Source organism: Chrysochloris asiatica, unplaced genomic scaffold (genome assembly GCF_000296735.1).
Source record: "Chrysochloris asiatica unplaced genomic scaffold, ChrAsi1.0 scaffold00125, whole genome shotgun sequence".
Taxonomy (NCBI): Eukaryota; Metazoa; Chordata; class Mammalia; order Afrosoricida; family Chrysochloridae; genus Chrysochloris; species Chrysochloris asiatica.
In genome coordinates this window covers 210,503-215,816 of record NW_006408643.1, presented here as the reverse complement: position 1 = coordinate 215,816, position 5,314 = coordinate 210,503, and the positions used below count along the sequence as shown (strand labels likewise).

General features: G+C 40.1%; 1 pseudogene; it reads right to left on the bottom strand.

The window, feature by feature from the left end:
- Positions 1-4,487: 4,487 nt before the first annotated feature.
- Positions 4,488-4,894, bottom strand: LOC102839598 (annotated as a pseudogene).
- Positions 4,895-5,314: the final 420 nt, after the last annotated feature.

The following is a 5,314-nucleotide window of genomic DNA, read 5'->3' as shown; positions in this document are numbered from 1 at the left end:
GACTGAAACAATTGTAAAGGCAGAAGTTTAGTAACAAAAATGTGAAAGTAGTTAATCTTATAGTCCAGAAACAAAGGACCCTAGGACCATCAATGGAGAAGAGTACAAGAGGAATGCAAGACCTTATCCAGAGAAACAGCAACACCAGAGATGGAGGCAGAGATGAGAACATGGAGAGAGGGGCAGCTGAGAACTCTAGATTCATGGAATGAGAGGGACTGAAAGCTGGAGGCCAGAAGGCAGGCTTGCAGAATGTGCCCTTTGGTGGTTTAAATTATTATATATGCCTGAGTGTTTAAAAAGAAAGAGAGAGAGATAAGGTAAGTAAAGTAAATAGAGAGAAATACTGTTAACTGATGGTACATGAAGGGGATTATAATCATGGTAATGAAAAAAACTTATGATTTGTTGAATGTAAAACTTGATGATCTGCCCTATAAACTTTCATACAATTCACAATAAAAAAAAAATTGGAAAAAAAAAGAGAGAAACTGACAAATATTTAACCATATCCTGACCAGATTTGGGGGGAAAAGAGGAGGGGGTACAATTAGGGAGAACTTCTGGCTAAGCCAGTTTTAAATAAAATGTATTGCTGGGACTTTTTGGCCTATAGTCTAAAGGAAGGATGGGGAACATTTTTTCTGCCAAAATTTATAACGTCATTCACGGGCCATACAAAATTATCTACTTAAAAATTGTTGTTGTTGTTGTTGTTGTTAAGTGCCATTGAGTCAGTTCCAACCCATAGCGACCCTGTATAGGGCTTTCAAGGAGCAGCTGGTGAGCATGAACTGCTGACCTTGCAGTTCAAATGGCTTTGCAGTCTGGTGCATTAACCCACAGCACCATACCAGAACTCCTTAAAAATCAGCCTGCTATATTTTGTCAAACATTTAATTGTGGCACTGTAGGATCAGCACTGGACTGTGGAACCACAGGTCAGATGTTCTAACCCACCAGCTGCTCCTTGGAAACCTTACTCAGGGTCACTGTAAGTTGGAACCTACTTAAAGTGCTTAACAACAATAACAACCAAAGGTATGGTGCTATAGGATAAGCACTTGATGGCTAGGTTGATTTGAACCACATTTGAGCAATTGATGGTCTGTTGCACAGTCTGCCTCTGGCCTTGTTTTGGCCAATGATATGGAGCTTTTCCACTTTCTCCTTCCACAGATGTAGTCAACTTAATTTCTATGTATTCCATCTGATGAGGTCCATGTATAATAAACTTTTATGTAGTTTAAAAAAGGTATTTTTAATGAAGAAGTCATTGGTATTATAAAATTCTATCATGTGATCTCCAGCATCATTTCTATCGCCAAGGCTGTATTTTCCAGCTACTGATCCTTCTTTTATCCCCAATTTTCACACTCACAGTAATTATCAACACATCTTGATTGCATATTTGTTCAATTTCAGACTGAAGAAGTTAGTAGAATTCTTCAATTTCATCATCACTGATTTTAGTGTTGGTGCATAAATTTAATAATTCTGTCTGTGATAGGATAATATCCATCACTGTAGGCATATGGATATTATCCTATCACAGACAGAATTGTACTTCAAGACAGACAGTGATAACATTCCTCTTCAATTTGTCATTTCCAGCATAGTAAACCATGTGATTGTCAGATTCAAATTGACTGATACCAGTTCATTTCAATTAATTAATGCCTAGGATATTGATATTTATGTGTTCCATTTCATTTTTTACAACTTTCAATTTTTTTAAAATTCATACTTTTTACATTCCATGTTCCAAATATTAATGGGTGTTTACAGCGGTTGTTTTTTTTTCTCATTTTGAGTTTTGCCCTATCAGCAAATGAAGATTCTGAAAGTTTTATTCCTGTCATGGTGGTCAACTCTGCTTTGAGGAGCTAGCTCTATCCCAGTTATATTTAAAGTGCCTTCTAACCTGAGGGGCTAATTTTCTGGCACTGAAGATCACAGAGCACAGCCTTCAGTATGGATTACATCTCAATGTCAAGAAAACAAAAATCTTCACCACTGGACCAATAAACAACATTCTTATCAATGTAGAAAGATTGAAGTTGTCAAGGGCTTCATTCTTCTTGGATCAACTATCAACACTCAAGGAAGCAGAGTCAAGAAATCAAATGACATATTGCATTAGGCAAATCTGCTGCACAAGACCTTTTTAAAATGTTGAAGAGCAAAGATGTCAGCTTGAGGACTAAGGTGCACCTGACCCAAGCCATGATATTTTCAATAACTTCACATACATGCAAAAGCTAGACAGTGAATAAGGAAGACCGTAGAAGAATGAATGCTTTTGAGTTATGGTATTGGAGGAGAATATTGAAAGTGTCATGGGCTGCCAAAAGAACCAGTAGATCCATTCTGGAAGAACTGTAGCCATAGTGTTCCTTGGAGGCCAAGATGGCCAAACTTCGTCTCTCATACTTCGGACATATTGTCAGGAAGGATCAGTTGCTGGAGAAGGATATCATGTTTGGTAAGGTGGAGGGTCAGAGAAAAAGAAGAAGACCCCCAGTGAGATGGATTGGTCAAGTGGCAGCATCGATGGACTCAAGCATGGCAACAATAGTGAGGTTGGCCCAAGATCGGGCAGTGTTTTATTCTGCTGTGCATAGGGTCACTATGAGTCAGTCCCGACTCAATAGCACCTAACAACAACAACAATATATCTGACAATATTTTACAGACATACTATCAGGAGGGACCAGTCCCTGGAGAAGGACAACATGCTTGGTTAAGTGGAGGGTCACTAAAAAAAGCGGAAGAGCCCCAACGAGGTAGATTGGCATAGTGGCAGCAGCAATGGGCTCAAGCTCAATGATGATTGTGAGCATGGTGCAGGATTGGGCACTGTTTCATTCTATCACGCGTAAACAAGGTCCCTATGAGTTGCAATTGACTGGGCAGCACCTAACAACAGGTGTAGTGAAGGTGAGGCTGCATTTCTTCATATTCATGAATGATGGATCCAGTGTTTCACTCCAGCAGGACCTTAAATGGTCCCTACCATTTGCACTTTAGTTGGTTTCCTGAGTGTTGAATTTTCCAGATTTTCAGGAGAACTGTATCTACTGGCTCAAAACTGTGTAATAGTAGGGGAAGACAAGTCACTAGAAGCATATTGATTAAATACAGTTTTGTTTAATGTTTTATTGTGAATTATATGATACTTTACATGGGAGAACATTAGTTTTACATTCATCCTATTGCTTCATTGCCATGGTTACAATCCACTCCATGCATCATCAACCAACCAAAGGGTATACACTACAGTACACAGCCCCCTACCTCTCTGTGTCTAGAGTCCCCAGCTGCTTCATCGCTCCACGTCATCATCTCTGCCTCCATCTCTTGCATCACTGCTTCTCTGAGTAAGGTCCCGCTCTCTGCTCTTCTCCCTTGATGGTCCCAGGGACCTCTGCTCCTAAACTGCAAAGTTAATCACTCCCCTCCCCTTGTTACAAAACCTCTACCTTTACATTTCCAACTTTCACAATCAGTCCTGATAACAATTATTCACTATTGTATCACAAGAGACCTATCCACATTTCATTTCATCAGCCCCGTCCAGACAGATTGAATACTACTCACTGGAGATTCTACCTTCCTTCACGCCCTCTGGATCTAGGTTCCCTCTTGAAAGTTTGCAAGCCAGTCACTTCTTGCCTTTGTAGCCCCTCATTTTGGGTAGCCAATGTCAACGTTGCCCATCCCTGTCTACTCTGTGTATGGAGGGGGTGGGAATGATCCTCATTGTAAAGATTTGTTCCTCTTTTGAGCTACTGCAGCCAAATGTGTAGGTCAAGTTCATCAAATTGTATCAGGTTACTCTTTTTTTCCTCTTCTTTCTTCTTCTAGTTGAGCTCTGATCATGTAGTCATTGAAGCCAGGTCAAGTGGGTATTATCTGCAAGTGTGGGTGCCTTGTGCATATGCCCTCTCTTCTTATCAGCTGGACATTTCACTCTCCACTCTAGTCCTCTGTGGCTATGTCACTTAAATACAGTTTTTTTTTGTTTTATTTTTTTCAATCTGAAGGACCTTAGTTGTTTCCTTTGGTCTAACTCAGTGGTTAACATTGGTTTGAAGCTCTCTCCTATCCCAGCTCCCTTAAGGAATGGTCTCTTATATGCCATTTCATAGAGACTCAATTAAGCCTGCAGCTATAGACTACTCTAATTTTAAGTTAAGCAAAGGGAAAAACGCAATTCTAAGTTAGCTGAATCTCTTAGCAAAGTTTTTCCAGGGTTTTCTTTAGGCAGTGGTTCATCTTCTCTGTTTCCCCAGCTGACTGGGGCCATCAGGGTGTGGGCAGTTTTCAATTCACCTGGCTTTGGGGGGGTTTTCCACCAAAGAAAATATTTTATTCAAGTTCTCAAAGCAAATTTGAGTTACAATGCATTCAAATCAAAGAAAAAAGTCAAGTTAGGATACAGAAATAAATAGTTGTAGAAGTTGATGTCAATGTGTACACTTTAATTAAACCATTGCCTCATGGAGCCCTCTTCCAAGTGCTTCAAATTCTACCAGGCTAAATTTGCTTTGTTTTTTCCCTTCCTTTTTTTCTCACTTGCCTTCACTTGTTTTTCTTTGCCACGGGTTCATGCACACTGGGTACTGTCCATACTGGTCCAGAAGATTGTTCTTGATTCTCTTAACGTCGGTCTCCATTTGCAAATCATCTTTGTCATTGTTCACTTCACATTACATATTCTCTGGGCAATGCTTTAGTACCACAACAGTTGCTATCTCTTGAATACCTTTCATGAAAACATCACCGTCTACTTTGAGAATGTTTTAAAGTCTGCTGAGCTCCTTTGGGGCATTATTTTTTCTCTTTCAGCATGCATTTTCCTTTTCCACTTACTCCGTAGGCTTTTAGTCATGTTTTAACTGAGATGCCTTGCAAACACATGCAGCATCAAGGTCAAGCCAACCTGAAGTCTCACCTGGTATTTTTTTTGAAGTCCTAGCCAGCTGCTCTTTTGAGAGTATTCAGGTATGAACATTTCTAGTCCAAGGGTAGGGTTTAAGGCCATGGTGTGCAAGGACTGGAGTGTGACAATTGGTTAGTGTATCACTTTCTCTCAGCTTCTGGAACATCATTTTCTGGTGACCTGGGCAATACATGACAGCTACCAAAATTGAATCCTGGAAGGCCTTCATTTGTTGTGAGATTTTGGAGGTCATGTTTATCTTGTGCTGAAGGGCCCCTCTCTTTGTACACGGCCTTGTGTGCATACAAAACAGCCTAGAAAAAAAGCTCTGGTTAGGTCCAACAGATTTGTGTTTTATGCTGAGTTGTC